At 37.8% G+C, this 25,650-nt stretch overlaps 1 protein-coding gene across 3 annotated transcripts in view; it reads right to left on the bottom strand.

The window, feature by feature from the left end:
* The window catches only part of LOC116178657 (irregular chiasm C-roughest protein), a 57,286-nt gene that overhangs the window by 22,492 nt on the left and 9,144 nt on the right, over positions 1-25,650 (bottom strand). The gene's annotated exons all lie outside the window — the stretch shown is intronic.

Here is a 25,650-nt window from a genome sequence, read left to right as displayed (position 1 = left end):
TTATAAACCGACCAAATGGCTTTATAATTCACTTTATTGCAAACTTAATGACCGAATAACAAAAAATCCAAACAATTCCATCGAGGAAGTCGAGGATATGTGCAATTATTCCATCCAGACACACCATTTTCGACCTGCAGTTCCAATCAATCGCTAAACGCGCCGTTTGATTAAAACGAGTTTCGCTGCAAAGTAACCGTTATCGTTTTTTTTCCCTAAACAAATTGACTTAACATGAGATGGCCTCCGAGCGGAAATGCCGCAAGAACTGGTTGCAGATGATGGCAGGTTATAACAGGAATCGCGACGTTTAATGGCGCCAATTAAAATTGACCATTGATTCTGCGTACTTACATACGAATAAATTACCCCAAATTTACAATACAGAATGTGGGGGGATTATGGAATTTTATAAACAGGGGGAGCGATGCGAAGAAGATGTCAATGTGCGCTTCGCCGAGCGTAAACAAAGTCGAATTTAAGTTGACGTTTGGTTTTCGTATATAATTTAAATCAAGTATGGATATTGGAATTACTTTGACTTGTAGAATTATTCCAGAAAAATGCCTTCGACCCGCACTTTTCACTTTTCCTAAGCGGAGTGCAAAAAAAAAGTTGTGCGATTTCGTATCTTAGAGAAATTCTCTTTCCCTTTGATAGGTACTTTCCTCCAACAGAGTTAGACACAACAGATCGCCAGGGGATGTGTCTCGTTTAGACCATCTTTCCGCCCTTTGAGAGTACGCTCCTCCTACATTCCGTTCTACAGATATTTGCACGGAATCATCAGTAGATGTGTCTCGTTGAAACGATTCATTTTGTATTTGTGAGTACTCTCCCCCGACAAACCGTTGTCGAAATATTAGTTTTTACATTTTTGACCACGAATATATTTCTTCCAGACGTCCCAATCTCTCTTTTTTGAGTACCCTCCTCCGACAATCCACTCTTTAAGGGCTCGAGGAGGAAGAGTATGGTAGGTAAAAATTAGTTCCTTTTATTGAGACCTTTCATTAGAGTACAATGAAGGATAAAACCAGTCTCTCCAACACCCCCCCTTTGCCGGTCATCCACTGATCTCGAAAAGGAATCGCGTGGGAAAGTTATACTTTGTACAAACCAAGACATGAAGGGTACAACGTGAGCCCCCCCCCCCCCACCATATCCAAAAGTTTTACTTGGCACCACTAAACACATGCGCATGCAAAATATGTGACCAATTGGGTTTTATGCACTTTCAAAGCCTCCATTTTAAAACCTCCATTCCGATATGAAAAAGGCTTGAATGCTCTATATACTTATGCATCTGAAGCCTTAGAATTTGATCTTTTCTATCGAACTGATCGGTGGAAACTTCAATTCTTTCTGTCTCCTTTTTCGAGTATCTTTAAAGTATATTTTCCGTTGAATTCATGGAACAGAAAAATACGAAGAGGTTAAAGAAACAAAAGGTTCCAAGAAACAATGTTAAGAATGGATCTGAAAAATTAAAAGAACCATTAGAATGTGGTCTTTTCTTATCGGGGTGTGTAACGAGACCATTTAGGTTTGTATTGAAATTTTTGAACGTAATAGCCTATAAACATTTCTTTTCCGAATAAGCATAATCACTGTGAAAACTGCTTAACTTGAATTTTTTTAATTATTAAGGACCTTAAGCATTTGTGATTGGTAGTACAAAAGATACTGACCAATAGAAAATTTAGACCTCCCCGTCTCTAATTTTTCATTGGTAGTACAAAAGATACTGACCAATAGAAAATTTAGACCTCGCCATTGCTAATATTTGTGATTGGTAGTACAAAAGATACTGACCAATAGAAAATTTAGACCACGCCATCTCTAATTTGTCATTGATAGTACAAAAGATACTGACCAATAGAAAATTTAGACCTCGCCATCTCTAATATTTGTGATTGGTAGTACAAAAGATACTGACGAATAGAAAATTCATCTGTAAGATAATTCGCCATTTGTGCAGATATTGATGAAAATCTCTTAGCAATCGAGGAGAGATCGCAAGATTTGAAGCAAAAGGGCATTTAGATATTTTAAATTAATTATCTTGTTTCAGAATTTTAAAGGCATGGAGAACATTTCTTTAAAGGTCCTAAATTGAGATAAAATTAGCACTTTTGGGTAAAGCTATGAACATTGGTACATATTATGCTCTTTGACTCTTCCTCTCAGTTCCGACGTGGTGCCACGCTCGTTCGTCCCTGTAACCACCGTTGGAGGAGGGGGGAGGGCACACACGTAACAACCATTCAGCTTAGGAAAGTCGTCGAAAAAAATGATTCAGTAGAAATCAATATTTGCGTGTGCAACCCACCAGACGAGAGTTCCTGGAGCAAGTGAGGGTGGCGCCACGTTGGAATTTTAAACTACGCAATGCGTACGTTTTATTTGGCTTCGGCAATACCGATGGGACACCCTATATGTGCATTTCAATTATTTTTAACGTTAAAATGTTGGTTTTAATTCGAGAGTGGGCCCAACATCCGATCATATTAGTTGAATTCGAGATCAATTTTCTTTTGTATCAGAATTAGTTGTTAATTTTGTTTAAATAATCACCTTGTATTTTATTTATTTGCTCAATTTTATTACACGACCATATTTAAACATCTGGAAATAAGTTTATCTCCGGTCGTAGATAAGAAGGTGCATTCAACGATGCATAAAATTGTGAAGGAAGGGAAATTATTTTAAATAGAAGAGTCGAACATTAATCGTTCCTTGCTTAAGTGGTGGACGTTAAGCGTCGTTTTTTTTACGTAACCGCTTATTGTTTCGGTAGAACATTTTTGTAGAAGAATATCAGATGAGTGCTTTATTTGTAATTACAAAGAATCTAGTGCCGTCGTACTCGAAATTTAAATGCAGTCAAAGAAGGGAGGTTCCGAAGTGTTTTCTCTTTGTGCTTTTTTTGTGCGTTATTTATTGTAAATCGCAGTTACGATCGAAGATTGCAGTAGTTAAGATTTCTGTTTCTATCGATCGCTTGTTGCGCGGTATTTATGCCCCGAGTGTCTATACTTCTATCAGATTATTTGATTGATTGATGTCGATTGGTATTTTCAATTTTTCTCGAAAATTGCTACCCTGTCGAAGAAACTAAGCAGAACTCTTTTCCTCGAGACGCAACAACAAGGATAGTGCTTGCTAAATTGTTAAGGATATTACACTAAAAAAAAGTAGAAAATTCTTTGTTGTTCTACATACTGTACTCGGATGTATTTCCCTTCTCATGATTTGGGGTAACGTAATAATCAATATAAAATTCACAATGGATTCTATGGATTTGATCGATTAAAAGAAACAACGTAATAGTGATCACTTCCGGGAAGTGATCACTTTCGCAGCTAACTCGTCAGTAACCAATACGGTCCCAACCTAGGTCCCAACGACCTTCTCGTGAATACGATCTTTAGTGGTCGAGCTATAATGATAGGGCCCCAACGTTTTTCTGGGTTTTCATGACGCGCTTAAAAACCGATGCGGTCCCAACGAAATTGGACGGATCGTTTTAAATCGCGAGATCAACCACGTGGTCCTCTTCTTTCGAATTTGTTGCCCGATACGACTCCAACGCAATTTTGACGACTCGCGTGTGCTACCGCAAAACCCACGCTTTTTTAACGCTGCTAATAAACAGACTCGCATCTTACTATTGGTATGGGTTAAAATTAATGGTCAAGTTTCAATCCTTAAAAAGATGATTTTTTCATATTTATTTTTTATTTTGTCGTTTGTTATTTTTATCTGTCATCTTTATTTAACGTTGTATTCATTAGGATTTTTCATACTCAGTGATATAAACAACGAATGATAACAATTATAACCATAAAAAAGTATATCTGATAGATCTGCTAACGTTTATTTCAAGGCCCCACGAAAACCACAACAGAAAGCTATAGGGAATGTAATAATTGATCGATGTAGAATTTTTTTCGACTCTTGAAAATGCAACGAAATAAAGCAGGTTGCATTTGAAAAAATCAATTTTAAGGTTCGAAGGTATTAAACTTGACCATTAATTTTAAAACACCCTGTAGAAGGGCGACCAAAATTTAAATCATTCGCATCCTGATTCGCATGAAGCATCACGTCAGTGGATTTTGAAAAACTTTTTGAAAATCAAGTTAAGGGAGCCATAGGTACAGGGCGCTAAAGAAAAGCAGTAAAACGTAAAAAATTTTGAAAAATCTTGAAAAACTTGAAAACCTGTTATGGTGGGTATAGGGAAATGTGGTACCAAATGACGTAAATTTTCATGTAGATTTCGAAAATATAATAAAATATAGGGTGTTCTATTAAAATAAGAAAGTTTCTATCCGAACGATCATGATAATATTTTCTAGATCACGAAAAACTATGTTGGTATGACAATTTTCAGATTTAAATTGTTAATGTAAGTCTAAATACTTTTAGGCAACGGTTTGCGTGAAACAGCCTGTATATAATCGAAAGAATTTAAATCCGTAACGGGCTTCCGTTACACCATTTAACACAGAAAATGCCAAAGCTTTTTGAAAAATCCGACTGGAATTAATTCTTGGTCGTACAATACTATTTAAAAACAAAATTGCTTATCGCTGACACGAGTAATTTAAATTCCATACAAATAAATAAACGGAATGCAATTTCAAACTTCTCCCCGCATTCAATACGTAAATTTCATTACGCCCTTCGCTAGGAAAGCTTATTTGCCTTACTTCCTCAATACGTGTTACAACATTCAATTTAGGCATTCCATCTCCACAGCACTCACTTTTCCTAAGAAAGCTCCTTTTTTATTGCGATGTAAATTTGGCAAGACAATGTCACATACGTCACAGCAAATTTCATTTTTCACTCGATATCAGTGTATATCTACGTCGAGACGGCGAGGCCTGCCCGGAATCCTCCTGAAAATTTAATCCATTCCCAATTCCCTCCCGTATCCACCTGCATCCGCTGCAAAAATTTCCGGTGCTCGTTACTTTGTATTGTAGGATCATAAAAGATCAAATCAAGCAGTGTACGTTTTAGCATTCTTGATGTTGCTGCTGCGCGATGCTAGTTTTTTTACGAGTTGTTAACGCCATAGTTTTCAATAGAAACTTAAAGTTGATACACCATAAACTTTTTACGAGTCCCTTCGCCAATTTATTGCGCGGCATACGGGATACAGTTATAAATTTACCACTTCGTCACAATTTCAATAATTGCACTTTCGACATGTTAATTGCATTAGAATGTCACAATACACATCAGTCGAAATGCGGCCGCGTAACGGAACCGCTTCATTAATCTAATGCAGTAGGTATAACTTTTGTAAAGAAGCATTTACATTAAACCGCCGGAATCTTTAATTACGGCATAAGTTTAGGCACCTGACTAATTAATTAGATATACAATTGAATTCCACGGTGTCTATCTAACAAACAACGGAACATTCCTGCGGAGTCTAATCGCGATCTGTCGACGCCATCGTGAAATATCTAGCGACACCCAGGTGGAAATTCTGAATGGGGGGCAAAATTATGCGGCAATAATTGTTCCCATTTATTTCGCAATTACACGGAAAGATACAGGACGACTTATGACCCACTTCCGGTCTCGACGCAAGTAATTTTGGGGCGGTTTTTCTTCGCGTAACGCTACATACAAACAAACTAATTTCCTTTCCTTTTATTTTGTTAACGTTTTAGCCTAATGGCAAAATCGATATGTACGTGTAAGGGTAGTAAACTACCGAATTCTGTAGAACACATTTTTCGTTTTAAGGTTCGTAAAGTTTACACGGGAAACGTTTCGTGTTAAATTCGGACTTAATTATGCCTAAAGACAATTAGGAGTTCGAATGATCAAAGTTTGCGATGGAAGCGACGCCACAGCGTACCCCTTTGAATAGTTCATTATTACTGAGAAATGATGATTTATTATGCAATTAAAGTTTTAAAACTGAAATATTATGCAGCGTGTACGGGGCACATAATTGCATATTTTTGAGACGGAACCATTATAGTGTAATTTGAGCGTGCGTCATGTCTTTGATCCAATGTGGCCACGTTAAAGAATCTACACCATATCAACAAACATAGATATTGATTGGAAATTGAAGTTTGTTAAAACTGAAAGGTGAACAGTATCTGAAATATTTTGAGATGACCGACATCTAATTTGATTTTGGATGACATCGCCTGGGGCGTAATTGATCATCAGAACCAAAAAACAAAATGGTGGGTCGGGGGAAATTTGAATTTGATTAAGCTTATTAATAAAAAAGGGCCATTATGATATATTTTAAAAACTGAAAAATTATGCAGTTCAAATTTTCCTTGGAAAAGTGCAAACAAACCAAAGCGTTCTAACAAAAAAAGGTTCTGTATAAAGTTTTTCTCCAAATATTTACACGCGATAGAGATACACTGGTAATACAACTTTAATGTTATACGCGTCTGTGGACAATTGAAGACTAGAGATAGGTAATTAGAAAGGATTTTCCTTACAATGCAGGAACGTAATTACCAAACTGCATTCGAAAAACAAATAACCTTACAATACTATTATGTGAAATCCCGTTTTGTAAAGGTGCTAATGGTGTTTTTGCAAATTAACATTGTTAATGAGCAATTTGAACTTTCCGCGATTTTGTTACTTTCACTTTGATAAAAAAAATCCGATACAACTAAATACCAAACGATACTCGGGATCGATTCTGTCCCACCAGATCACATAGCTTGTAAAACAAATATTTGAATCGGCATTAGTTTTGCTTTTATTTTAGGTGCCTTCATACATTTCAGTTAAATATCTTAACAAATATAAAAAACAACTGCGCGTGCGCAAAACAAATTTTTTCATTCGGCATTAGTTTTTCTTTTATTCGAGGTGCCTACAAATAAAATTGCATGCAATTCACTTCATAACTAACGGAGATGTCAAAAAATCGGACAGACAGACGGACAGATCTCAAAGATCGTTAATAATACAAAAATATCGTCATGTAAAACGGGTAAGTTAAAGCAGCCAGAAAAGTTTTTTAGGTTTTACCTGATTGGGGTGAGTTTCCTTTGGTCCTTAACCACCCCATTCATTATTCAAAAATTAATACAAGTTTTCGCCAATAAAACTAAAGATACAAATATAAATATTTGGATTTCGTGTCATAATAATACTTGTACGATTATATATAAGTAATAAGAAGGTGTAGAGTATACTGGAGGAGTGTAATGTTTATTTTGGATTATTTGGTAGTTTTTGGGGGAGTTATGTATGGATAAGCGCAGACTTGGTTTATTTCATTGGAATTTGTATTTCCGTAGTTGTTTTTCCATTTTAGAATTGTTTGTTATCGTGTAATTTACTCAATTTTGATAAGACGCGTTACGTAAGAAGTATCTGGTCAAATTTTGCATAATAAACTGCCGAAGTTGGAGTGATCAAGCGCAATTGAGATTGACAGTTTTTTAATCCCTGAGGAAGGAGATTATTTTATTGTGGAAATGGTGTTCGATAAGTATTGTTGAAAAGCGTGTAAGTTTCTTTACGCTACTTTATTGTGCACAACAGTTGTGTTTAAGAGTTTAAAGGTAAGACCGCACTAGGCGGAACTGCACTGCAATGAAGCGACGCTCCGCTCCGCTGCAGTGGAGTTCCGCCTAGTGCGGCCTTACCTTGCTATGTCCGTTCGATGGAAAAAGTCTGTTAAGTTGAAAAAGCAGTTAGTGCACCTTGAGTCCTTCTTTTAAGGTTCTCTTGTTATTAAATGTTAAAAGTTTGCACCGTTCGAACAGCCATCCGTAATTCGTCATTTTGTTCATCGAGTTAATCTATTCTGTCATCAAGATTTGTGTGTGAAAGAAGTCAGCGTTTTTATCTGCAGTTAACTGCCTCTTTTTTATTGCTAACCTTTGTACGAGCAGATTATTAGGATTAGTAAAAGAGAATTTTAAAATTATCTTATTTTATTTGTCAAGCGTCTGCGTACGGGGTAGTTTGTCTAAACAAGTTTTCTTTGAGGAACTTTGTTCATGTGTTTCGCAATAAATGTTTTTCATTATGAATCAATTAATTGTGTGTTTATTCCAATCCTTTCATGTCAGATTTTGCTGTTAGTGCCTAAGAATTGTTTAATGAAAATGCACGTAGTGAGGCCTATATTTGAAAGATGCTGCAAAAGATTTGGTAGACGCTCGAGTTGTTATAGCGGGGGCTTTTGGTTTTTTTGTTGATGAGTATTGTCTGAAGTGCGTATGTTCAAGCAGTTTAGTTATTTTGTTGTGAGTGTTGGGGTATTCGCGCACGACTACAGCTTTGTGTGCGGGTGCACAATTCTGTTGAAACCAACAGGTTCCAACTTTTTATTTTTTTTTAATACCGTATATCGTTGTATTTGTAATAAAAAAATATACTCAATACAGTGTGTACTTTTTTTACGGGCCACATAAAAAAATAAAGTTGAAGATTTCACCGAATCGAAACATTGTATTGAAAATCTCTCAACGGTGTAGAACTCGAAAAATAGCAATCAAATAATCGGAATTTTCTGGTTTTCTTTAAAGCATGATAATATCACTTATTGTGTTGGTGTTACCAACTACTATAGGGTAAAGCAACAACGAATAAATGAAATGAAATGAAATGAAAATATTACGCATCTTTTCTCTAATTTGACCATGGTCGTACCTTTTATGTGTTTCAGAGTTTCCAATGATTGACATCTTTATTTAGGACACAGTGTATAGATTAAATACCATATTGTAAAACTATCTAGCTCTATTCACAATGACACTGATGCGGAAACTGCGTCTGACACTCGAACGTAACCTTGCTCCAGCCAAATCCATAGTTCTTAAGTTACTTCGAAAGTTTGGGACCACTTAACGTTCACTTTTCTCACGACGTAAAGAAAATTCTTTAACCACTCACTTGCTTTCTTCTGCATAACTCTACAATTAAACTAGAGAGTCTGTCCTTTCAAAAACGCTCAAATACCAAAACAAACGGCCACGTTTCAACGTTCATCACTAAACAACCTCTATCCACGCCCGATTCGCCATTCTCTTCCTTTTCGACTTTCGCCTTCTTAACAAACCGTAACACCTGTCTTATTTTATCTTGAAACTAATTAAATTACAGCTCGATAACAAAAGTTCTTATCACCGACCGGAGAAAAAAATGAGATAGACAAATAATACGCAACTAATTCTTCCTAACTGAATAAATCTAGTCCTTTAACCGTAATTTAAATTTACAATCATCAAAATAATTATTATTTAAATAAAATCAAGATTGACTTCGAATTCAACCAATGTGCTGTATCCAATCCCATTTTAAACCAACATTTAACGTCAACCTGGGTGTCCCATTATTGTAATTTCCAAAGCCAAATAAAACTCCCGCATGGCATAGTTTATACAACAATATAAACAATTTTCGAGTGCAAAGTATTATTTCGTTTCGCTAGAAAATTTCATGCGGATCACCGGCGGGATTCTACAGTGACTCGCAATAAGCTAAACACGGCGACCGCGGTCGAGTACGCACAGACCTCTTGATGTCATTCCTATTTGTAAAGTTTAGCGTTAAACCGTTTGATCTGAGTGGAAGCTGAGGCCACACAGTTCACGAACCCGGTATATGGCTCAAAAAATGACAATATTGACCGAAATTAAAGATTTGGGAGACTCAGTGGCCTCGATCAACTTTCGAAAATTCCAAACAATTTATTACGTCTAAAATAAATCTTGGATAAGAAAATGTAAACCCGACATGAACACATTATCCGGGTCGCACAAAGGGTTCGAATAAACACTGACTGATAAAGACACGAAACATAAAATGAAAGTTAAAACAAAATTCCTTACAAAGCTTATTTGGACACATGACTCCGTACGCAGGCATTTGTTTCTTTTTTAATAATCCTAACCTAACAATCTGGTCGTTCAACAAGGCGCATTTAACTCCACACAAACGCTGACAGCTTCTGAACCTCATTGTTTATTCTATTCTATTCTATCAGGGGAGCCTTTACAGGCAGCACTTAGGCTCATCAAAGGCCCATTGTGCTAACCCCCTCTCTAAACAACCAAAGCTTAGAGCCCGTTCCCTTCAATGAAGGATAAGACCCTGTTTAGCCTTAGTTTCCTCACCTCCCTCGGGTCCAAGTAACTGTCACCGAGGAGTTTATGTCTGTCCCTGATCAGAGCGTCACAGTAACAGACTACATGCTCGGTAGTTTCCTCTACCTCACCACAAAACCTGCACGCAGGGTCTTCCACAAGCCCAATATTGTGCAGGTGATAGTTGACCATCCAGTGTCCCGTGAAGACACCGACGATCTTCCTAATCTGACTTCTGTTTAGGTTTAGAAGCTTAGAAGACTCAGATTTGCCAAGAGGCCCTGTTAAAAAGGTCTTGGACTGTCTGAGTCCAGCTGCCTGTTGCCATTGAGCCTGGAATTGACTGGTCGCCCAGTTCTTAATCCTGACCCTGACAACTGAGGGAGCAATTCCAAGGGGGGGCTCAGGCCCGACAAGGACCCCACTACTGCCTTCGCGAGCCAACTCGTCCGCCCTTTCGTTGCCCCCTATTCCAGAGTGCCCCGGCACCCATATCAAGCTTACCCTATTAGACTCACCTAATCTATCTAGGATTCGCCTACAGTCAAGCATCGTATTCGAGCGGACCCTGTCAGCTGACAGAGCCTTTAACGCCGCCTGACTATCACTACATATGTATATATGCTGGTTACGATAACCTCTACGGAGGTTTTCTTGCGCACAGGTCGTGATGGCTAGCACCTCTGCCTGAAACACAGTACTGTGCTGGCCAAGGGAGAGGCTGATGCCTACTCTCGGCCGGTCACCGTGTATACCCATGCCCGTTCCCTTTTCCGTTAGGGACCCATCGGTAAACCACACGAGCCCCTCAGGTTACCTCATTGTTTAACACACAGATCTAGATAAACGAATTAAGGATATTGACGGCTGTTCAGACGGTACAGAACTGTTCACTTTTCATTTCAACTAATTAAATCGGCCGAACAGACCGAATAAAATAAATGTCGTAAAGAAGCGTACACGCTTTTTCCAACCGTCGCGAACCAGTCAGCGTTTTTCGTTGATTCTGGTATTTAACGAAACACCACTTCCACAATAAAATAATCTCCTTCCACAAAATCTTTCAAAAACACCGTCAATCATAATTAGACTTGATAATTCCAGCTTCTACAGGATGCGTCCCCACTTACGCCGAACTAATGCGCACATCGTTGAACGCGTTATCTGCATCAGATTTGCATTTTCGATTAACTTTCTGTTGATATCAAAAGTTCTGAACGCAAACACTTCAATAAACCTTTTATAAAATACGCAAAATTTAACCAGACCCCCCCCCCCCCCCCGGTTATTTATTATTTATAAAACAAAAAATTTAAAAAGTGCTTGGGAAGATAAGGCTATTATCTTGTTTTTTTCTTCTTCTTTTTTTAAGTAGTAGCCTTGACATTCTGCGTGACATTTGTGAGTTTTGTGTAGGTCACACTCGGAAACCAAATAAGTTACACAGCGAAAAAGGAAGTAGAAGGAAGCTTCCATCTAGGTAAGAAAAAAATTCACATATTATGTTCTGGTGACAGTTGGGCAGATAGGCTCAGGTAATATCGGTCATAGGATTCGGGGTAGAAATAGTTTTTCGCACATTACATTCTACCAATGCACAAAGTTTAAAGCGATAAAGGAGGTTGGGGGAACTGGAGCTTCCACTCTGGTAGAAACAGGTACTGACATAAATCAGCCAAATAATTAAGAAGTATCCACTCTTAAATTTTAGTACTTTAGTAATTCATATTTGCAAATATTCCTAGATGAGTGGTTTTAGAAATTCCTTCTTGGATTTAATGCGTTGCAGTCCCTTATGAACCAGTTTTCTAAGAACATTATTTATGTTATCAGTTTCAACTTTTCGACAGAATTCGGCTACGCGACAATGACAGAAAAATCTCGGCTTTAAAGAAATGGATAATTTTGTTGTGAGGAAAGCGAACATAATAGTGATAAAAAGTAGTTAATGAAGTTCGGAATTCAAGGTTATATCTTTTCATTTAGCATTGATTATTGAAATTGAATACAAAGTCAATAAAATCTGGTCCAAAGGATGGTGAGTCGGATGTCGTTGCGGCCGGTTAGGGCCGTCGGGATTAGTTGTAGAAGTGACGCAATTGGTGTAGAAAACCACTGATTGCGTTCTACACGAACAAAAAGGAAATGTTTGGTTTCAGGCATTCAGGTTTGCTAATTTTGATTTGTCTATCATCGGTATTTCAAAAATGTTTCTCGACATTTTCGGTAGATCTAATTAATTGTCAATTCGGCAGATGCCATAGAAACGAGATTAAATCACAGAAGAGGCTTTTCTAATTGTGAATGGGGAACATTAAAGAGATCGACCATCGCTAAACATAAATTTAAGCGCCCGTTTTCCTCCTTGTAATTCGTAAATATATGATCTCATTAGTAATTACGCGAAGACGAAAAGGTAGTCCATTACGAATTCTTCTCATTTAAAACACTATCTTAATTGGGTTCCTGAATTATGTAAGAATTTAATTTATTTGGTACATAAAAAACGGGACTCGCCCGATTAATTCGGCGTTTGTATATGGAGAAATCTGTGTATTTATACGCAAAGGAAAATACTTCGGTGGAAACACGTATGCCTGCGTCGAAAAGAGACATCTGGTAATATCCCTAAGCGTTTTACTTGCGTCAGGTCGCATTTGTACGTGATTTAACTTTAATTTGACAGAAAATGTAACAAAATTCTACATAAGTAGTCCCTTTAGAGCTAGACTTTTCCAAACGTTCGTTGTTTAGTGAAAAACTTCGGGACTTAAAGACAAATACGCCAATGTAAACTGACGAATCGCAACTTTGGAAAACTTTTTTTGATAGATTTGAAAAACAAACATCAAGAGAAAGTCGCGCTAATCCTCGACTCGCGGCGGTCGGTTATAGCCTTTTTTTGTAAAATCTTGCGTCAGGGGAGCAGGGTGTAAACATTTTGTTAATTAAAGGGTAAGCCACAACAAGACTGTCCGATCGTCGGGTCATCCTTTGTGGTAAACGTACTTGTTGCTCAGTTCAATCGGAAATTTTCATTTCTAATTAATTAAATTCCAGCCAAAGAGACGCCGCGCTGTTTGTTTTTTAATTACGGCGAAAATCGAGGCGATAAAAATTATGGATCAACTTCGCCTCAGGTCGAGATATACGATTAAGATTACCTGAACGAGGGAAATTAGTAACTTTTAAAATAATGCGCACGTATTGTAATTATACATATAACGATAATGCTAACGAGGTTTTCCGATTTCCTAAGGGTCTCGTGAAAAACGTGCTAATTTACTTAATCTACTCTGCATATGAAAATTTCCCCGTCCCAAGTTACAACCATTTTCAGCTCACGGCAGAGATAACGAACTAAAAGTTGTATACGCTACCTACTTTACGTATCTGCCAATTTCATTTTCATTTTATGGACAGTTACGAAACGATTGAACGGAGGCCAATTTTTAAGACGGCGACTTTACTGCCTCCGAGCCAATAATTATTGAGCTTTGTCAATTTATATAATGCACACTTAACCCAATTAAAATCGAGTTATTTTCTTCGCCGTTAGCGGGGGAATCGAAAAGTCCATTTCTGCAGGTCCAATTCATAATTAAAACGCATTTTTTAAAAATATTCTTGAGTAATTTTTTCAAAATTCTTCAAATATTTCTCAGGTCAGAATTTTCTGAGAGCATTCGGGCGGAGATTCTTTAAAATTCCTCAGGTGCCTCAGATATTTTTGTGTGAGATTTGTTACAGTTTTCCCTGTTTCGTTTTTTTCCTGCCAGAACATTTTTCTTACTTTATTTAACATTCGATTTTTATTCTAATTCATATTTAGTATGCTTACGACACGACAAAGTTATTTCTATGGTAGATTTGTTATTACCTTAGGTCTTTACTCTCGCCGCTCGAGGCCATCCGAATGTTGCAGATTTCATTTACATTAGTTCTTTGTTTCGCCGCCAGAGGTCGGGAAGTTGTTTTCCGTGATACTTCTAATTCGGCTCCCTTTTTAATTTGGTCTATCCTACAGCTGTATTTGTTTCGCGCGGAGAAGATCTTGCCTTCATGTTGGTTACGTGCAATTCTTTCTCGATACTTGACTTATTGTCTACCTGAATAAGGGCTCTTGGTATTGGATATCATCACATTTCTTTGGAGTGTTTCTCTTTACTTCTGATCAGAGCTGGGCAGTATTCGATTTTGTAAATACTTTTTAGTATTCAAATCCTTTAAAGTATTCAAATACTTTGTAATTAAATACTTTTATGGAAGCAGTATTTGTATTTGTAACTCAAATACTTTCACAAATATTTAGTATTCGAATACTTCGCAAGGTATTTTAATACTTAACCTTCCTTTTTTTTACCAAAAATCGACTACAACAAAATTTCTCGGGAAAACACGTTTTCTTATTAATTTTGGTGCGTAGAATCCAAAACAATTCGTACTTTTTCGATTAGACCTCTCAATAAAAAGTTATTGACAAAAAACCAATTTCGAAAAAAAATTCAAAGGGATGTAACTTTTGATCTAGTTGGACAATCTTCAAACTGTTTGAAAATATGGATTCTACGGGCCAAATTCTATAAGATCTCAGACACTTTTTCTTTCGGGCCTCAAAAAAATGCAGTGTATAACCTTCCTTTTTTACCAAAAATCGACTACACCAAAATTTCTCGGGAAAACACTTTTTCTTATTAATTTTTGTGCGTAGAATCCAAAACAATTCGTACTTTTTCGATCAGACTTCTCAATCAAAAGTTATAGACTAGAAAACAATTTCGAAAGAAAATTCAAAGGGCTGTAACTTTTGAACTAGTAGCCCAATCTTGGAACTGTTTGAAATTATGGATTCTACATGCCACATTCTATAAGAATTTTTTTTCCTGGTCGATCTGAGACAATTTTTTTTTCGGGGCTCAAAAAAAGGCAGTGTATAACCTTCCTTTTTTACCAAAAATCGACTGCACCAAAATTTCTCGGGAAAACACTTTTCTTATTAATTTTGGTGCGTAGAATCCAAAACAATTCGTACTTTTTCGATCAGACTTCTCAATCAAAAGTTATAGACTAGAAACCAATTTCAAAAGAAAATTCAAAGGGCTGTAACTTTTGAGGTACTAGCCCAATCTTGGAACTGTTTGAAATTATGGATTCTACAGGCCACATTCTATAAGATCCGTTACAACTGCAAGCAGAAATTTCTACATTTCCAAATCTGGAACTTCCTATGAAGTTATGAAGCCAGACCCAGAAATTAAGATATGAACATTTTTAATTGCAAAATAACTCGACAGCCGATTTGAAACGATCTTGAGGATCACCCTCAAAGTTTGATTCTGTATAAATGGGGTTGTATAATGAATAATCGTTGTGTAACCCCATGAAGACTCAGATATGTCGTTAATGAGAGATACTATTATTGCTCTTCTAATTTGAAAGTGGTCTTTAGAACTGAAATATTTTCGGTCAAGTTCCGTAAGGTTAAACGTCGACTACCCTCGCGCCCGTGAAACGAAGGATTTCTCAAAAAAATGTGGAATAAATCAAAATAAAATGTAATCAGAGCGAAGCCGCGGCGGCGGGCGTCCGGAACTTTTCAATTAAAAGCCAAAAAGCCGAAGGGGGGAACATTCCACTGTCTCGAATTATAAATATTCGCCGAGGGTTTGTATATATAGCGATCTGAAGTGTATGAATAGAGGGAATACCGACGAAAAATAATGAACCACCGCTCATCTTTAGGGAGGAAATTACATATTACTTCGTTTTCCGTTTTCTCGGTGTTTTCTTATTGCGCCGAAAATGGAAAACATTTCTTGTTTGGGGGAAATTTTTAAAACGGGATAATGTTCGTATTGTAAATATTTACCTTGGCGAATCTAAAAAATTCCACTGAAACACACTTCCTTACTGCTACACCGACAAAAATAAACTAAACTTGATTTGGCCATTGTTATCAGTTGTGAATCACGAGGAGCACAAAGAAGACAATTATGCAAGATGCTCCAATTGAATAAGCACCGGCCTTTCGCTAATAATGAACTAATAAAATTTGATCAAATTCGCCGGGATCGGATGCCGATATTGGCATTCAATCAAATTTTTAAATAAAAATACGAAACGCCGCCTCGATCAGAAACAAACAAGCGGGGGCCCTCTATTTTATTTATTTCCAATATAAAATTCAAATACGTCGGTCCAGGTATCCAAACTAAGAAAATCGGGGTAGATTGTATCAGTGGCATAAAGAAGATTCCAATTCCTCTGAAAGTCTCATATACTGAAAATAAAGCGGAATTCTAAATTGTTTGTCCCTCTACGTATGGGGGAAAGTACGACTTTCCCTTGTAAATTGCGCACGTATGAAAACTGCGGTCCTTTGTTTGCGTTTTATATTGATCACTCACGTGGTTCCACTATAAAATGCTTATTTCTCCTCTGATGTTGGATTATATTTTTCTTTATTTTAATAACGTTCCTTGAAAAAACTCGGCCATATTTTTCCCTGTGTCTCTTATATTCTCTCCATTGTAGAACTGAATGTCGCCCTCAATGGGGAACCAATTTATTTCTATTCATATACCTTAATCCACCCTTCCGGATGCTCAATTGTTGTATCATATAAGAAGAATTAGGGAGAAAGCAATGCTAAAGATTAATGTAAGAAAGTTGAAATGCATTGCGGTTTTCCGACTGGGAATTAAAATTGAAAAAGTTGGGAAAAGTCTCGATTCACAAAAAGAGAAAGGAATTGTAGTTGATTTTTCTGGAGGTATTCCACATACCAGAAGGTAAATACTCTCTGCGGAATACGGAACTCGTGGGATACGGCGTGATTGTCTCGGGTTACAGGAAAACTTGTGTTTGCATAGCGGTCGTCGTTGTCTGGATTATTACGTTATTAGAAACTAGCAGAATAAACGGAAAATCGGTCCGCGTAGGTTTGATTTATAGCCTTCAATATATCTGATTGGATGCGTGAAGTTAATTAACTTGTGAAATAGATTTGGGTCCAGGATTAACGTCAATTTAAAAAGGTAAAGTTCTGGGAAGTTACTTGTTTTGAGAGCAATGGCGTTGGGCTCTACTGGAGGGCGTGTTTTATTTTATGAAAATAGAATTCGCGCTTAAAATTTAAGGTTTGTCACTATAATGGCTAATGATGGCCATTTCGTTTCCTTTGCCGGCGGGTATCCCCCCCCCCCCTACCCCCGCTGTTGTACGTTCCACTTTCAATCACTAATCCCCCGAGAGAAGTATATGCGACTGCGCCCTCTGGGGCAGGATCCCCAGACCCCCGTTGGTACGCCCCCCCCCCATCGCATCACGTTTAAAGCCACAGTACTTTAGATCACTAATTTTTTTTGGGGGATTCCATGTACCAAAGACTCCCTGTACTACGTTTTCCGTTTTACTGAATGGTTTAAATGTTTTGAAGGCAAACATAGCACCGGGGGGGGGGGGGGGGGGGTGAGATGTTTGGAATACCCCCGAGAAACGAAGCTCCGATGGCCTTCTCTCGAAGATGATAATGAGAATGTGTCATTCCACTCCCTAGTGCTACGTCTTCTTCAAAAACGCCAAGAATCAATGCACTTTATTTTCTTGGGAGTACTTGGGACTCGCTCTGTGTCACGTTTCCTAAAAAAATGAATTGAGAAGGTGATGGTCATTACCTTTCCTCTCCTGGTGTGTATCCCCCAACCCCCCTGTTCTACGTTCTACCACTCAGCACTTTCAATTCAAGGAAAATGTAATACTGCGGGGGGGGGGTCTAGGAAAACCATCGTATGATCCTTTCTGATGAGAGTATTAACCCCCCCCCGGGTTGTACGTTCCACGTAATTTAAAAGAGATCCACCTTAACTTTTTCCCTAGGTCTACTCCCTGCATCGAAGACCCCAGCCTATTTAAGCTAGGCTAACTCACACATTCAGACCTTTACTCTACCTAGGTTTGGGCTGAACTCGCCTTCGATTCGCTACGCGCTGAATTTAATAATTAAATTCTTACGTGGAACTTTAATATCATGCCTATTTTAATCCCAAATGAACCGAATGCATGCAAAAGTGATATTTATAAAACCGGCGAGTTCAGCACAAATCTAGGCAGAGTAGAGATCTCACTTACACCATCAGACCCTTACTCTGCCTAGGTTTGTGCCGAACTCGCCTCTGGTTTTAAAACTAGTACATTTGCGTCGAAGTGTAATAACATGCCTTTTTGGATCCCGAGTGAGCATAACGTATGCAAAAGGTATAGTTTTGAAATCAGGTAAACCTAGGCAAAGTAGAAGCCTACCTTACCTTCCTTTTGCTCGCAACAAACCTAGGCAATAGGTCTGGTTTACCTCATCAGACCTTCACTCCGCCTAGGTTTGTGCCGAACTCGCCTCTGGTTTTAGAACTTGTACATTTGCGTGGAAGTGTAATAACATGCCTTTTTGAATCCCGAGTGAGCGGAACGTATGAAAAAGGTATAGTTTTGAAATCAGATAAACCTAGGCAAAGTAGAAGCCTAACTTACCTTCCTTTTGCTCGCAATAAACCTAGGCAATAGGTCTGGTTTACCTCATCAGACCTTCACTCTGCCTAGGTTTGTGCCGAACTCGCCTCTTGTTTTAGAACTAGGGCATTTGCGTGGAAGTGCAGTAACATGGCTTTTTGAATCACGAGTGAGCAGAACGTATGCAAAAGGGATAGTTTTGAAACCAGACAGACCTAGGCAAGGTAGAAGTCTAACTTACCTTCGCTTTGATCACCACAAACCTAGGCAAAGAATAGGTCTGACTTACACCATCAGACCTTCACTCTGCCTAGGTTTGTGCCGAACTCGCTTCTGGTTTTAGAACTTGTACATTTGCGTGGAAGTGTGTAGTAACATGCCTTTTTGAATCCCGAGTGAGCGGAACGTATGCAAAAGGGATAGTTTTAAAACCAGGCAAACCTAGGCAAGGTAGAAGTCTAACTTACCTTCGCTTTGATCACCACAAACCTAGGCAAAGAATAGGGCTGACTTACCCCATCAGACCTTCACTCTGCCTAGGTTTGTGCCGAACTCGCCTCCGGTTTTAGAACTAGTACATTTGCGTGGAAGTGTAATAACATGCCTTTTTGAATCCCGAGTGAGCGGAACGTGGGCAAAAGGGATAGTTTTGAAACCAGACAGACCTAGGCAAGGTAGAAGTCTAGCTCACCTTCGCTTTGCTCGCAACAAGCCTATGCAAAGAATAGGTCTGGCTTATCCAATCAGAGCTTTACTCTGCCTAGGTTTTTGCCGAACTCGTCTCTGGTTTTAGAACTAGTACATTTGCGTGGAAGTGGAGAAATATGCTATTGCTCCCTCCCAGAAGCGATAATGAAGATGTGATGGTCATTTCTAAGGGTGAGCCTCTTTGTCTATTTTTCCTGGGGCAATACCTCCCAGACACACCTCTCCCTTAAAATGTTTTAAACCTTGGCACTTTCGAACACTGCTGCATAGGACATTGCAGTTCTTTTCCGAGGGATTCCATATATAAAAAACTCCCCCTATTACGTTTACCGACATTTTCATGGCAATTCCTTAATTCGGCACTAATTTTTTAATGTTCTTGAGAGTGCTGAATGGTTTAAACGTTTTGAGGGAAAACGTAACACCGGGGTGTCTGAGATGTTTGAAATACCCTCCAGGAAACGAAGATGCGATTGATAATGAGAATGTGTTGTTTCATAGAGAGAGGAACGAAGCAGGTGATGGGATATACCAACTCCCTCGAAAATGATAATGAGAGTGACAGGCATTTCTGAGGAAAAGCAATCTAATCTTCTTTCCTGAGAAGCATTTTGTAGCCCCCAGTGCTACAAGGAGACGGGGGAGACGACAAATAAGACAATCAACCGTATTATTAAAGAATTACGATCGACTAATTCGTATGGGTTTTCTATGAAGATATGATAAACTCGTATGGATTTTCCATGTCCGAAACCTTAATTAAAAACACGCTTGTTTTAAAGCCGGAAGCTCTACTCGCTTTTAATGAATTAGTTTTAGTAGCGTCCAGGTCCTCAGTTAGATGAAACAACATTTTAAAATTTATGCACGTCCGAACTCCGTATTGACGTGCGTGCAAACAAAAACTTGCAGAGAAATAGCTTTTGTAAATAATTCTGGCAGCAAACTAAAATAAAAAAAGGCTTCATTCCGTTGGGTTACGCGCCGAATGACACTGCATACATCACCGGTCAGCGTTAAACGAATGTGAATTCTGCCGCTTTTTGTCGATCGCGATTTATTAGCTACACTTTCTGATGCCTAATGTAGTGTACACTGGATTTGCGCTTCGCCTTTCTGCCGTTATCGTCGCGCCGCCGCCGATAATGCCAATATTTTGTTTTTTTAATGAGCCGTTACTAACACGATAAGAGCGTATCAGAGTCGTGATCTTCCTAAAAAAGGCATACGCCGTAAATCACTTTTTCAAGAAAATTCGCAATAATTGATATACTCCCTTAACGGAAACTGAAGAGGAGGAGGAGGACCGAAAAAAAAGGTTACGAATAAAAACTCGATATTTTCAATTTTTGCTGTCAGTGAAAAGCACATTATGTATAAATTTATGGAACGTACAACTTAAAAAAGAGACCCGGACAGTACTTTCATATTATTTAATGTAGTTTCTGCAGAGAAGATCTGAATGCGCTCAGTGATGTATGTGTATTTGTTATTAATTTAAAAGGAAAGCGCGAACGTGCCCAATATTTTTCTTTAAACTCGACAAATTGTTCGAATTTTGAATAAAAAACTACAAGTTTACATTCGATTAATAGCGCAGTTTATGGAAAAAGTGCGTGAGGGTTGCAAGTTGAGGCGTAATAAATTGTCATTTGCTGTATAAACCGGGGGCACTGTGGCGGAAGCGGGTATGTAATTTGAAAAAAATTAAATATCGGTGGTAAATTAATCGCTTTCGCTTTACCATGCGAAAGTGTAATTTGTGCCTCAGAAGATCAATCGAAATTTCACGTTAACCACGTTCGACTGAAACACTCCAATTGTGATTTCCATTATGAAAATGACGACACCTGAACATGTCTACGCATTTCTAATTCTGTCTCAAAGTCGTCATTAGAAACCAATCAGTCACATACGTCTCGCCAATAGCAGAGCAAGCAGTTGAGCTCGTTGTCATCGACCTCCTACGGTAATTAGTCGCGTTCACCTTTCAAAAATGCTATTTCAGTTTTACTGCTTCAGCGAGGCTGTATACCTGAAACAGGATAGTTCTTACTAAAAAACCTTCCTGTAAATCCTGGAGTTCTTTAAAAATTCTCCTAAAGAGCATCATTAAAAATTCCCAAGAAAACTTCCTGGAAAACTACCATTTGAGCTCCTTTGCAACATTCTTTCAAGTCTTCCTAGAAGTTTTACCAGAAACCTATAGTTTAAAGGTTGCCTCACGATAGCGTACGTCGATATACAAGAGTAAGTAAGTACTAGGGAGTAAAAAGACGAAAGAAGCAAAAGAGGACACTGGTTTAGAAGGAGAAAGAAAGGTATACGATCATCGGAGCAAGGGGAAGCGGAAGTGGAGAGAAAGGTGAGAGAGAGCGAAACAAAAAAAGGAAAAGTGAGCGAATTGAAAGGAGGAGAAAGGTTGCATTGGGAAAGCAATGGAGACAAAGGAGCAAATATATAAAACGGGAGAAAATGGGAAGAGTAATGTGACGAGCAAAAGGAAGAAATATCATATAAAGGATAAAAAATTCGAAAAAAATGAGAGAAAAGAAAGGGAAAAAATTAGGAACAACATAGCACTAGCTGAAGGAAGACAAAAAGAAAAAGAAAGAAAGAAGGAATGGTGAAAAAAACTGCAAGTAGAGGTGAATGTAGAAGAGGCCAGAACATTTAAAGTAAGGGTGAAATAAGATATTACCCGTGGAACTAACATGGGAAAGTACGAGGGAGTGATGAGGGGAAGGAGAAAGTTAAAGGGAAGCGTAAATATACATAGATCACGAGTTAATGTAGAAAGAAGATTCACCGAAAGAAATAGAGAGGTAGCCGCTGGAGGAAATAGTGTACAAGTTGGGAGGAATTAAGAGGGAATTAGGGTATTTCGAAGGTATTAAAAGTAATTAATAGGTATTTTGAGAATTACCGAAGAAATTAAAGGTATTATTAGGTATTAGTAGGGAATTAAAAGGAACTAAAAGGAAAAGGAGGATATAAATAGGTTTGCGCATGCGCTAATATACTACAGAATTAAAATGATGCATCGTTTTACGTCAGTGACTCGTATAGTGCATACCTTGGTGCATACTAACTGTAAACTGTGACGTGCTGGTATAATATTTGGTATAAGATTTTATTAAAGATCCTTGTTTGTATTTAAATTTTGTTTATTACACTATCTTGGATTAAGTATTTTTTGTTTGTTTTGGTAATAACATTATGTACTGAATAAATTAGTATTTTTTTATGGAATTCATATTTTTTAAACTTCATCACTCGCCACTATGAACCAAAAATAAATGTATATTTTAAAACGTTTATTTTAGTACGGAGAAATCAATAAGTTCAATAATAATTTTAGTAAAGTTATAAAGGTAAGTATTAGTCTATTTTTTTAATCTATTTTGTTTATTTATTGCCCCTCTCTTGTTTCGGGCCCTCAACAGGCTTGCGCACAGTTACAGAGTGACCCGCATAATGCTTTAAAGTTGTTCTATACTACTCCTGTATATTTACCTAACGAATTAGGGAAACTGCAGGAAAACCTAATTCGGAGTAGCCGGCAGAATGTTCGAAACCAATCTAAGGAAATGCCTATCTCTGATACAAAAGAAAAATTCTTACCTCAGCTCAGGTTCGAACACCCGTCCTCCGGCTTTGTAGCCCAATTATAGAGAATAGAGCTGTTGTAAGAATTGTGGGGAATTCAGAGCAATAATGTAGGTAGGTATTAATAGGAAATAAAAAAAATTGTGGATAATTGAGAGCTTTATTAAGGTACTTATTAATAGGAAATAAAAATGTTTTGAGGAGTTCATGGCTATAATTAAGGTATTAATAGGAAATAAAAAAATTAGGAGGAATTAAGGAATTAAAAGGAATTAAAGGGAATTTATTCAGGAAAAGGTATTTGGTGCACAAATTTTTGCTAGCGGTTTACTCCTCGGAAGGTACACTGCCTTTCTTTGAGGCCCGCAACAAACATTGTCTCAGATCGACCCGGAAAAAAATTTTCTTATAGAATGTGGCCTGTAGAATCCATAATTTCAAACAGTTCCAAGATTGGGCTACTAGTTCAAAAGTACAGCCCTTTGAATTTTCTTTCGAAATTGGTTTCTAGTCTATAACTTTTGATTGAGAAGTCTAATCGAAAAAGTACGAATTGTTTTGGATTCTACGCACCAAAATTAATAAGAAAAAGTGTTTTTCCGAGAAATTTTGGTGCAGTCGATTTTTGGTAAAAAAGGAAGGTTATACACTGCCTTTTTTTGAGGCCCGCAAAAAAAATTGTCCCAGATCGACCCGGAAAAAAATTCTCTTATAGAATGTGGCCTGTAGAATCCATAATTTCAAACAGTTCCAAGATTGGGCTACTAGTTCAAAAGTTACAGGCCTTTGAATTTTCTTTCGAAATTGGTTTCTAGTCTATAACTTTTGATTGAGAAGTCTGATCGAAAAAGTACGAATTGTTTTTGATTCTACGCACCAAAATTAATAAGAAAAAGTGTTTTCCCGAGAAATTTTGGTGTAGTCGATTTTTGGTAAAAAAGGAAGGTTATACACTGCTTTTTTTTGAGCCCCGAAAAAAAAATTGTCTCAGATCGACCCGGAAAAAAATTTTCTTATAGAATGTGGCCTGTAGAATCCATAATTTCAAACAGTTCCAAGATTGCGTTACTAGTTCAAAAGTTACAGCCCTTTGAATTTTCTTTCGAAATTGGTTTCTAGTCAATAACTTTTGATTGAGAAGTCTGATCGAAAAAGTACGAATTGTTTTGGATTCTACGCACCAAAATTAATAAGAAAAAGTTTTTTCCCGAGAAATTTTGGTGTAGTCGATTTTTGGTAAAAAAGGAAGGTACCTCGGAGGCAGCAGAAAGAGAAAGAGGAAAGGGCATGAAAGTAAGATGGGCAAATAGGAAACTAATGGTAGGAGATGAAGAATATAGATGAAGTACCAAAGAAAAAGGATTAGTGAGAAGATAGAGGAAAAAACTAGAGAGGAAAAGATAGGGTTTGGTGCGATAAACTAAAGAAGAGGGGGGGAGAACAAACAACAGAAGAAGAGAGAGAAACGGCATAAAAATAGAGAAGGGCTAGATAAAAGTAATATTCTGGAATGTGGCGAGAGTAGCTGGTAAAGACACTCAATTCTGGGAGTTTGTAAGACAATATGATGGCTAGGGGCAAAGGGAAAGAAGCAATCTGACTTACCCCATAAGACCTTAACGCTGCCTAGGTTTGTGTTGGACTCGCCTTCAGTTGACAAGGAACTAAAAACTAAAACTTTTGAGTAGAAGTGTACATGCCTATTTTAATTCCGAATGAACTGAACTAGTGCAAAAGTGATAATTATTGAAACCAGTGCCGAGCCAACCGAAGGTGAGTTCGGCACAAACCTAGGCAGAGTAGAGGTCTAACTTAATCCATCATACCTTTACTCTGCCTAGGTTTGTTCCGAATTTGCCTTCGGTTCGCTCGTCACGGGTTTTTGAAGTGTACCAGAGACTCCTTGCGCTGTTCTCTCCGGAAACATGCATTGGAGTTTTCAACATCTTTTGTAGGACCATAAGGTACGCAAAAGTGATAGTGTTGAAGCCAGTGCCGAGCCTAGGCAGAAACTCTACTCTGTCGGACTTACCCCATTAGACCTTTACTGTGCCTAGGTTTTAAAACTATCACTTTTGCGTGAAAGTGAGGTAACAGGGGTAAAAAAAGGGATAAGGGAATGGAGGGATGAACCGAAGAAGGATTACAGGTCAAACGAGTGGAAGTGGGTGGAATGAGATATAAAACAGAGAAGGAATGAAGGACACTTGGAAAATGAAGTATAAAATATGATATATATATATATATAAAAGGGAGGGGGAGGGGCTAACATTGCGGTGAAATATTGATGTCAGAACAGGAAGTAATGGAAAATGGGTAGAGGAACACAAAATAGCAAATCAAGGCATAATGAGTGCAACAAAGAGCAAGAAGTATTACTGGAATTTGTCACAAAAGAGAGGTTGGAGAATTTTAAAATATGGAGGGAGACAAGGTCGGGCAAAATATGGAGGTCGGTAATTGATTACACAAGAAAATAAATGGAAAAAATAGAGGAAATAGAGGTGAATTTAGGGTAGGAACAAGGATAGAATTCAACGGATGGAATTGAATCTAACACATAACATGTAAAATTGTGCATAACTCTTGTGCAGATAAAGCGCATTTTTTAACCGAAATAGTTTTTGTTTTGACATCACCAATGGATAAATTTCTTGCAGACCACTCAATCGCCCTTTGTGAGTACCCTCGTCCGACAATCCGTTCTTGAGGTATA

Source organism: Photinus pyralis, unplaced genomic scaffold (assembly GCF_008802855.1).
Source record: "Photinus pyralis isolate 1611_PpyrPB1 unplaced genomic scaffold, Ppyr1.3 Ppyr1.4_LG8, whole genome shotgun sequence".
Taxonomy (NCBI): domain Eukaryota; kingdom Metazoa; phylum Arthropoda; class Insecta; order Coleoptera; family Lampyridae; genus Photinus; species Photinus pyralis.
Note: the sequence above shows the minus strand (reverse complement) of the source record. Positions and strands in the feature narration are given on the sequence as shown.